The sequence below is a fragment of the Nomascus leucogenys genome, chromosome 2 (genome assembly GCF_006542625.1).
Source record: "Nomascus leucogenys isolate Asia chromosome 2, Asia_NLE_v1, whole genome shotgun sequence".
Lineage (NCBI taxonomy): Eukaryota > Metazoa > Chordata > Mammalia > Primates > Hylobatidae > Nomascus > Nomascus leucogenys.
This window is the reverse complement of record NC_044382.1, coordinates 61,249,202-61,261,080: the sequence shown is the minus strand read 5'-3', so window position 1 is coordinate 61,261,080 and position 11,879 is coordinate 61,249,202.

Below are 11,879 nucleotides of genomic sequence, written 5' to 3'. Positions count from 1 at the left end.
TGGCCAAGGATATGGATGTTTGGTTTGATGAGATCTTCTGAAAATCTTAATGAGTGCCTCAAAACTCAGAACTGTCCGAGGTAGTGGGGAGCAGGGAGGACCATTCACCCATAAGCTCCTATCCCCCACTGATTGAGTTCAAGGACTTCCCCACTGGCCTTTAGCTCGTGCATTCCAGGTTGCTCCCACAAAAGGGTCAAGCACTGCATCAGAGATCCTTGGAAAACGGGATGAGTGTATTAGTCCATTCTCATGCGGCTAATAAAGACATACCCAAGACTGGGTAATTTATAAAGGAAAGAGGTTTGGTTTAATTGTTCAGCATGGCTTGGGAGGCCTCAGGAAACTTACAATCATGGTGGAAGGGGAAGCAAACACGTCCTTCTTAACATGGTGGCAACAAGAAGTGACGAGTGAAGGGTGGGGGGATGCCCCTTATCAAAGCATCAGATCTTGTGAGAACTCACTCACTGTCACGAGAACAGCAGCATGGGGGTAAGAACCACCCCATGATTCAGTTACCTCCCATTGGGTCCCTCCCATGACACATGGGTATTATGGGAACTACAATTCAAGTTGAGATTTGGGTGGGGGCACAGCCAAACCATGTCAATGAAAAATGTGCTGTCGGGTTGTACCTGCATGAATCTGCTTGCAGTGTTAGTGATTGGAAAAAGAGATGAAGTGGATATGATTTGAAGCAATGCATAAGAAATGTTCCATACAGAGATAAAATAAATAATAATAATAATAATGATAGCAAGCTTCTGTGCATCATAGGATCCGTGAGTGGAATTCAAGGAGTCCTTTTGTGTGGATTAAAGTGGGCCATCTTCATGAATGCACTGAGTGTCTGGGCACTCTGCTGAGGTATGTTAGACGTTGAATCTCTGCAATCCAGTTCTTACTTAGTCTATGCAGTTGTAGGGCTATATCTTCCAAGGGGCTCTGCAGTTTAGAAAACACTGATATTCTGTGGCCTGAGTGACAGCTGAGTCTTTGAACGTCCATTATGAAATCTTTGTCATTGGGGTCTTAGCTCTTTCCCCATACACATCCTGCATTTTCCCTTGTATGGAAGGCAATGGGTAAATGAAATCTAATAAACTCTAATATGTCGAACCCTAAATAAAGCTCCTCTGTTTGAAGCAGGTAATTTCTTAGAGAGTTGATTACTGCAGAATAGAAAGTAGAGTATATGGAGACCCTTATCTTTTGGATACCACTGATATATCATAAAAATCCACTGACAATCAATTGAGCAGCTAGAAAATTCTTGCCTTGGGGTTTGAGTTAAGGATTCTGACAACTGGAGCTTTTACAACATATAAAACCAATTCCAAAATGTGAGCTCCATGAAGGCAGTGACATTATTATGTTCACTTGTGTATTTCTAGAAATTCTAAGAGTTTGTGGCACATGCTAGGTCTCAGTATTTGTTGAATGAATGCATGACTGCTATATTCAAGGTGCGATGCTACTATTGGTAAGTTGGGAAAAGCTACTTGTGATTCATCTATACTCTTAGTTCTTTGGTCACCATCATTATTTGTGAAATAGATGGCCATGATTAGAAGGCCAGTCTATTAACCTTAAATAAAGCAGTACTAACTGGCTTTGGGAACTCAAATTCATGACCTTAGTCTATTGAAAAGTATCTTCTAATGAGACTTAATCAAATACAGACATCAAAATGAACTGGGAGGGAACTGGATCCATAAAACATGGAGTTTGGAAAAAACAGACATATGTGGAGAGGACAAATCTGTCAGGTTCTGTGAGGAAAAACTATTTTTTTCTAGCTTTATTAAGACAAATAAAAATTGTATATATTCAAGATGTACAGCATGATGATTTGATATATATACACATTATATAATAGTTATAATGAAATTAATTAACATTTCCTATACACATAGTTATCATTTATGATATGTGTGTATGTGTGTGGGAGTAAGGGCACTTCAGATCTGTTCTCTTAGAAAATTTCAAGTATGCAATACAGTATTATTAACTATAGTCACCATGCTGTACCTTAGATCCTCAGGATGTATTTAAAAATGTAGATGTATTTAGTGCACATACAATGCTGGAATTTTTTGATGCCTATTTAAAGAAAATAAGTGAATAAGTAAAACCCTTTATTTTAACCATGGTAAGGAACTGGAAGTTCTAGAAAGTATATTTAGTAGAAAGCTCTGGTCTTATGACACTAAAAGTGCTCTTGTAGTTATCAACAAATATTACTTTCTTGCTTATTAAATGCTTAATTATTTTCTTGCTTATAACTTTCACATTGTATGTTGCCACATAGGAAACGTATTCTCTATTGATGTTAGCAACAATATAGTTAGATATACTGATAATATTTGAATTCCCACCAAACTCCTAGTTTTCTAGAGAGAATGGTTTATCCAATGAGGATGGCAAATGGCAATTTCTGCAGCAATGCTAGTGATAGTAGATTTACTGGAACACAGCTTGGAATTATTTTTCATATCCAAAGAGGAGAATTGTCTTTGTATATTATGAAGTCCATAATGACCAATTTGTAATTGGAAATCCTTGCCACCGAACAAGCTTATGTTGTAGCATGCTGGGGGAGAAAATTATTTCTACAGTGGTATGTTTTAACAACAAAATGGTTCATGCAAGATCTAGCAAAAGTGGTTTATGATCCTGATGAAGTCCCTTGTGGAATCAAACTTATTCTTTCATTTTACATTATACCAACGCTGTTTTAAAAAATACAATTTATTTTTCAATTATAAAAGTAATACTTGCTCATTATAGAGAAGTAAGTGTAAAACATAATCTCAAACACCTAGGGACAATCACTGCTTTCATATTTTTAAACTTTAATTTGTTGTGATTATACAAGTTAAACATGTTTAGAAAAGAAATTTAGAAAATTCAGACATGCAAAACATAAAAAAAATGAAATCACTTGCAATTTCACCACTAAGAGATGACTACTTCTAAAATGTTGGTCTCAGTTCCTATCTAGATTATACATACAGGTATTTAAGATAAGCATTTTAATTTTTAACAAAAAGGAACCCTATGTATTCGGTTATAATTTTTTTTTTTTTTTTTTTTTTTTTTTGAGATGGAGTCTTGCTCTGTCGCCCAGGCTGGGTGCAGTGGCGCGATCTTGGCTCATTGCAAGCTCTGCCTCCCAGGTTGATGCCATTCTCCTGCCTCAGCTTCCCGAGTAGCTGGGACTACAGGCGCCTGCCACCACGCCCGGCTAATTTTTTTTTTTTTTAGTAGAGACGGGGTTTCACTGTGTTAGCCAGGATGGTCTGGATCTCCTGACCTCGTGATCCACCCGCCTCGGCCTCCCAAAGTACTGGGATTACAGGCGTGAGCCACCGTGACTGGCCTGGGTTATAATTTTTATTATCACTTAACACTTCATTTTTCATATTCCTAGGCCAATAACATGCTTTTATAATACCACTTTTACTGAATATATATAATTCCATTATACTACAATTTATTTTACTAATCTTTTATTATTGGGATTTTATAGACAAACCTTCTTAACTAAATCTTTACACTTACACCTAAAATTAGTTATAATTTTTGGATTAATGTTTACAAATGAAATTTCTGTGAAGGAAACAAATAATTTTCATTTTCACTGAGAGCATATGAATTTTCATATACACTGTATATCAGCATGCTTGGGCCTTGCATATAACTGCATAAATATTTGTTAATGTTCTGGTCAAAAAAGGCAGTCTTATGATGTTACAGTTTGATGACTTATAAAGTCTGGTGATTGTAAAGAGAGAATTATTGAGCATTTGAGGGATGTATTATTGAGCATATAATTATTGAGCATTTGAGAGATATATCCGATGGCCAGATAACATCGTAAGACTGGAAAGAACCGATGTTCACTTACATTGCTTCATGAAATGAGGGTTTTGTGAGGAAGCTTGTGTTAACTGCACCTCCTAGAGTAATAGAGAAGCCAGACGCCAAAGAGTCTGGTACTGAATTGGAGACAGGAAAGTTTTTCAAGATGAAGTACAACTCTAGTTATCAGATCTTCTCATCTTCTCCCTTCAGTAAGAAGTTTGTTAGTTAATTCTTTTTTTCCCTTTAGTTTTAATTTTCTTTAGAGGTGGAGATTCACTGTATTGCCCAGGCTGAGTTTGAACTCCTGGGTTCAAGTGATCCTCCCATCTCAGCCTCTCAAGTAACCAGGACTACAGGTTTTACTAATTCTTCAACACTTTTCCGTTCTGGTGCCCCACAGGCTATTTCTTATTGCTTTCTGCCCTTTTTTAAAAATTAAAAAAGTGTTTTTTATAGATAGAAGTCTTGTTACGTTGAGGCTGGACTCAAACTCCTGGGCTGAAGCAATCTTCCCGCCGCAGCCTCCAAAGTAGCTGGAGTTACCAGTGTGTGCCACCACACCCGGCTTGCTTTCTGCTCTTATTAGCAAGTGTGTACTTTCTCTTTCTCACATTTAAACTTAATAGATAAATAATACTATCGGTTCAGAGCATCATGATTGTTCCTTTTGGGTCATCCCTTCATACTATCTCAATTGTCAGCTGGATGTCCAAGCCTTATCATTTACCACCGGAGAAGCAGAGTCAGGAATGGTAAACTGTGTGATAACCCCATCCACAGAAGGACCTTTTATTCTTTTCTGGCTAAAACTGAGAGCAAAATCGGCTTCTCTCTGACATTGTCCTTTTAATTTTTAAATTATATTTCACTGAATAAATTTCATATATCCACTGGTCATTTGTATTTCCTATTTTGTAAATTAAGCATTAATGTGTTATATTCCAAGATTAAAGTAAAAAATGTAAACCTATTACTGTTTAACAGAAAAATAATTAACATGATATTTTTGCTTCCTGTTTGTTTTAATCAAGCAGTTTTGAAGTTGGAGAGTATTGGAATTTCTTAAATTACTTAAAATAATTTAGACCTGCTATTAATTTTATATCACAAGTGAGTAGTTAATGCAGACTTAGCAAGTTCATCACTGTTTTTTAATTAAACATAAGTTGATTGTAAAGAGAGAATTATTGAGCATTTGAGAGATATATCTAATGGCCATATAATTAGATTAAAATTACATAAGCAAGAAATGCCCAACTTAATTCTTGGTATATTAACTGTATATGAAATGTGCAGATACTTTCTTCACATTTATCAAAATAGCCTACAGCAAGATAATTAGGGATTACTTTTGAAAATGAAGGTATTTAATAGACATATTAATTGATATCAATCTTCCTACAAATAGCCCATTAAGTCAAAAACTGTTACATAGAGAAGTTTATCAATAAAAATCAAAATGTACATTTTTGTATGCAAAGTTAATTGCCTGCTACTCATATATTTTCATTTATTAAAATTAAATAATGATTTTCTTTGCTTTGCTGATAATTAAATAAGCATAACAGTCAATGAATCTCAATTAAATGTTGATGGTAGCTTACAATCAATTTACAAAAATTATAACAATAATATACCAGGCAATCAGAAACAATACAATCTATATGTATTATACTAAGATAAGAAAACTATATGGCTAAGTTTTATTTGCATATACTTAACATTAGGTAAACTTCTAATAATTAAAAAATAGCCTCTTTAGGGGAATATGCAATCAGTTGACGGAATATCATATCAGAACTTTTATAAAGATGCTGGTGACTGAGGACTATTCTTAGGGAAAGTGAACATTTCAAGTCAATTTACAACATCGATTAGATGCCAGTTTGTAAAAAAAATCATAAAGCTTAAAAGTAAATAATAATAATAGTAATACTACTAATAAAACATCAAGGCTTGGGACAAATATAACTGACTCATAATTAGTCCTTGGATCTACCCGATTACTGCGAAATTGCAATCAAATATAATCAAAAGAAAAGCCAGAAAAAATGATAGCATAAATGGATCCAAATGAACATTACATCATTTTGTTTTTCTAATAGAAAATCATACCTGTTAATGGATCATAAAATTTATTTGAGTCACATAAGCATTAACAATAAAATAGGAAAAAATTGAGATAAAGTAGGTATTATTACCCATGATAACGATAAATATTTTGCTGTGAAACTTTGGTTTTAGTTTAGTTATATATTTAGGGGTATGTGTGTGTATTGGGTGGTAACATAAACTATATTTCTATTGTAGGTCACAGCCAAAGATGAAAAAATAGATATATGTTATAAATGTCTCGTATAATGATTAAAAATTTTATAGTTTGTGGTTTGTCTTGTAATGTGTGGTGATATACAGCTATGAATATCAACTTGAATCAAACTCCAGAGTTGAAACATGGCTGTAGCATTTAATAGTTGGGTGACAAAGGATAATTTTCTTGAACTCTTTGTGTTTCCCCATTTGTAAAATATATACAATAATAGTATCTAACTGACAGGGTTGCTTCAAATTTAAACAGAATAAATGGAAATGAACATGTCAAAAGCTAGGCCATAGTGAACTCAAAATAGTAATATTAAGGTTCTCATAAATGATTCAAATAAGGTTATTTAGAGAGACTTCCACTCCTGACCAAGATGGCTAAGAGGTGATAAATTTATCGTCCCACCTGAAAAAAACACAAAGACTGGACAAAATATATGAAACAGTGGTTTTCAAGACACTAGTCCTGAGGCAATGGAGCACAGGCATCCCTGAGAGATGGGAAACAAATGAGATGACCCCAGTGACTGCCCCAGTTTACGGCCTAGAGACAGCCTCAGGTGGAGCCAGAAGACCCCACTGATGGAAGACAGAGCTGTGTGTCTAGAGAGATGAAGGCAGCAAGAGTTTATAGGAGAGAGTACTGAAGATGCGAGAGCTTCACACACAGAGAAATCCAGAGATTGCAGAGTACTTCTTGAGTATTTAGCTGAGTACTAATCAACGTGTGTGTGTGTGTGTGTGTGTGTGTGTGTGTGTGTAAAATCTACCCAAGGCTACAAAAAGGGCCACCTGAAAGGATTAAAAGGAACAGTACTCAGATCTCACACAGGGCCACTTCCCACAAACCAGAGTGAAAAAATTCGTAATTCGTGGGGCATTGGGTAGAGTACTTACAAGTTTCTTGCCTTACGTGTTGGGAAATAATTAGCATTAAACTAAACATGACTGTAGTTTTGCCTAATAAGTGTTAAAGGCAGAACCCGAAAGTATCAAACTGTTTACAGGTGACTTTACTATATCCCAGAACAAAGCTCAAGAATATTTGTGGTACTACAAAAATACCCAGTCCGTAGCCACTTATGCCTAGTGTTCCATTATTGGAACGCTAAGCATGTGGGAGTTATTTACATCCTACTGCTCAAGGTCACCGCCATGGTCTGATTGCAGAAATTCAAAAAATTGTGACCCCAGGCATAAATAAATTAAGAAGGTAAAATTCACAATGTCTGGCATCCACTAAGCAATTATGGGGGAGGTAAAGAAGCTGGAAAACATAACCTATATTGAAGAGAAAAATGAATCATTTGAAATCAACCCAGAACTGACAAGTATTAGAATTAGCAGAAAAGAACAAAAAAAAGTCCTAATAACTGTATTCTATATACTCCAAAAGTTAAGTAGAAACATGGAAGATACAAAAAGGACCCAAATGAAACTTGGGAGACGAAAACTGCAATGTTTGAAATGGCAAACACAGTGAATGGAATGAATGGCAGATTAGACATTGCAGAATAAATGATTAGTGAACTTGAAGATATAGCAATAAGGAGTATCCAAAATGGAAGACAATGACAAAATGAATCAGTGAGCTGTGGCTCAACCTCAAGTGATACATATGCAATGTAGTCTACACAGGAGGAGGCACAGAAAAAATAGTTGATGAAATCATAATTAAAAATTTCCAGGGTCAGGCACGGTGGCTCATGCCTGTAATCCCAGCACTTTGGGAAGCTGAGGCGGGCAGATCACAAGGTTAGGAGTTCGAGACCAGCCTGGCCAATACGGTGAAACCCCGTCTCTACTAAAAGTACAAAAATTAGCTGAGCGTCGTGGCAGGAGCCTGTAGTCGCAGCCACTCGGGAGGCTGAGGCAGGAGAATTGCTTGAAACCAGACGGCAGAGGTTGCAGTGAGCCAAGATTGTGCCACTGAACTCCAGCATAGGTGACAGAGTGAGACTCTGTCTCAAAAAAGAAAAAAAATATATTTCAAATTGAGGAAAACTATAAACTCACAAATGCAAGAAGCTGAAATAACCCAAGCACAAGGAAAATAAAGAAAATGACACCAAGGTACATCATGATCAAATTGCTCAAAACCACTGTGCTCTGCTTGGCCAAACCCACGGCTGAAGTCACCCAAAAAGTGTTGGCAGGGGAGTTCCCTCAAGGACCACCCCAAACCATCATGAGTTAGGGCCAGCTGGAATTCTAAAAAATGAAGTACTGAATGCCAAAGGGTTATCAGTCCAAGTATTGATTAGGGGAACTTTAAGGAGCCTGCAGCATCCTTGCATTGGACAGCAAGAAAGATGTTCTACCCAGTTATATTTGTAATGAGGGGGTCGGGTTATGGAGTTTATATGAGGGTTTAAGACATTTGGCTCAGGGTTGGGGCTAGTTTCTATGTGTTTAGCAACACCTTTAATCTTCCACTGTTTTGGGCAACAACCAGAACAACTTTATCGGTGCCTAGGAATGTTCAAGGCCCCTGATTTGGTCCAAGCCTGCAGGAAAAAAACATGCAGCTGAATGGGTCACAGGGTGATCAAGACATTAAGTGTTTTTTGGTCAGAATAATGAAAGAAAGTTGGAGGTGGGGGGACCCTATACACAGTTAAGAGGAAATTATTGAAAGGAGCCAAGAAAAAAGCTACATTACCTACAGAAGAACGAAGATAAAGATGCCTGCAGATTTCTCACTGGAGAATGAAATTGAGAAGATAGAGGAAAAACATCTTTAAAGCAATGGAAAGAAAAAGACAAACCCAAACCTGTCAACCTAGAATCTTATCTCCTGTGAAAATATTTTTCAAAAATAAAGACAAAATACTTTTTTAGAAAAAAAAAAAAAAAAAAAGAAAAAAAACACCAGAAAGAATGGCACATGCCTGTAGTCCCAACTACTTGGAAGGCTGAGACAGGAGAATCGCTTGATCCTGGGAGGTGGAGGCTGCAGTGAGCTGAGATCACACCACTGCACTCCAGCCTGCGTGAGACAAAGAGAGACATCATCTAAAAAAAAAAAAAAAAAAAAACAAAAAACACACAGCATTCCTGTGTTCTAAGAAATGCTAAAGGAAGTCCTTTAAGGAGAAATAAAACCATACCAGAGAGAAATATGAATCTATATAAAGAAATTAAGAGCACTGGGATAGTTACATTGGCAAATATACAAGATTATTTTTAAAAATCTCCTTAAAAGATTACTGGCTACTTAAACAAAAATAAAACAATTTATTGTGAGATTTTGACATATGTAAAAATAAAATGGCTAAGTGGAGAGAAATGGAAATATACTGTTGTGAGGTTTTGATATTTTACATGAAGTGGTAAAATATACCTTGAAGGTTAACTTACGTTAAGTTAAAGATCTATATAGTGAACCCTAAGGCAACCACTAAAATAAAAAAGACCCTAAACTAAAAGGTAAAGATTATAATATTGAATTTAAAAGCATGACCCAACTACATGCTGTCTACAGAAAACAAAATTTAAATATTGAAACACAAATACATTTAAACTAAAAGAACAGAAAAAGACATACCATGCTAACATAATACCACTCAAAAGAAAGTTGGAGTGTCCATATTAATTTCAGATAAAGTAGGATTCAGAGCAAAGAATATTACCAGGGTAAATGAAGGTCATTTTATAATGATAAAGGGTTCAATTCATCAGGAGAACATATCAGTTTTAAACGTTTCAGCATCTAATAACAAAGCTTAAAATACGTAAAGCAAACATGAAACTTCAAGGAGAAATGGCCAAATTCACAACTGTAGTTGGATTATTTCAATATCCCTCTCAATAACTGACTGAAAAGGTAGACTGAAAAATCAGTTGGGATATGGAAGACTTAAATAGCAGGATCGCCATCTTAATCTAATTGACTTTTATACAATACTCCACCCAACAACAGCAGAATTCTTTTCTGGGAGTCATGGACCATTTACGAGGTCACACCGTATTTTGGACCATGAAACTAATCTCAAAAAGGATGTAAGACATAACAATGTATGTTCTCTGAAATGACCAATCAATGACAAAAAGGTATCTGGAAAATCCCCCAATAACTGAGAACCACGTAAGACACTTCTGAATTAACCATAGGTGAAAGAAAAAATAAAAAGGGATATTAAAAATTATTTTTAATTGAATGAAAATGAAAATATTATACAACATACAAAATTTGTGGCATGCCATTTAAGCATGAATAGGGGAAATGAATAGCATTAAACACCTAGACATTATAAAGCTGCAATAATTAAGACAGTAAGTTATTGGCATAAGGACAAATAGATCAATGGAACAGAGAGTCTGGAAATAGAGCTATGCATGTATGGGTATACATGATTATAAAAATGATAAAAATGACTATAGTTTATGATATTTGTGCATTTTTATGGAGATATAAACCTGGAAATGTAGGAAGGGATCTTGCATATCTTTTTGGGGAGTTTGAACATATTATCATGAAGATAATATATAGCTACTGAAGAATTATAAAGGAAGAGTAACAGGATAAAATTTATTTTAGAAACATCAGAGGGAAAGTGGTATGGAAGATGGATTATAGAAGCATGAGACATGACAGGCAATATAATCAGGAGGCAGTAAGGTTGAATAAAATAGGGGAATATTTGAGATATATTTAAGAGGACAGAACCTGTGGTCTTTTCTGGGTGATTTAATAAGGTGAAGGATTATGGAGTAGAAGGTATCAAGAAACAGATCACAGATTTCTAAGCAGAGATCAATACCATTTGCTGGGATAGAGAACAAGAGAAGGAGTAAAGTTTTAAAGGGCTCTTGATGATTCAGTTTTGAATTTGTTGAGTTTGAGATTCCTTGGGGTCTCCTTTGGGGAATTGTCCAGTAGTTGGAAGGATACTTGGCACTAAAGATGTCAAACGAAGAGGACTGGTTTCATGGTAAGAATTTGGAAGTGGTCAGTATTTGTATGGAAATTAAAGCCATTGACTTGAAATTTCACAGAAAAGAATGTATAAAATAAAAAGCGAGAAGTATGGAAAATGTAATTAAGTCTGGAAAGTAACAGCATTTAAGGAATAAGCAGAGGAAGAAAAGTTACTGAGTGAATCCAGTTTATTTTTGGGGGATGTGGGGGCAGAAAACAGATTAGAAGTGTGTGTGTGTGTGTGTGTGTGTGTGTATGTGTGTGCGCACGCATGTGTTGCTGGCAGTAAAAGCACTGCATAGGGAACTTGTCTTGAAACTGTGTTTCCATCAAAACTTACAGTTTTTACTCAGACTAAGTGTTTATGAGACAGGACTGTTGGAGATGAATATTGTCACCTTTTCTTGACCACACAAAGACAGACTCACTCAGGAGACTAATAAGCAGGTAGAGTCAGAGATAAGAAGGGAGGGGAGACATTGGTATCCAATATGGGAAAGCAGGCGAATAAGGTAAGGATTGTAGTTTTTCAGGTTGTCAGCAGGCAACATTGCACGCTCAAACTGGGTAAGATGAGGCAAAGAGGCTTGATAAGGACACTGTTTACCAAGGTGTGGGCAGAATGTAAGGAGACTCCATGTGATTGTGCCGTTCACCAGGGCAGGAAGATGGTGATGCTGTAACTGCCTAAAAGGGCAAGAGGAGGAGCAGTTACCCAGAACCTGGCATGAGAGAGCTTTGTGGAGACCGTTGCTGAAGGAGTTGT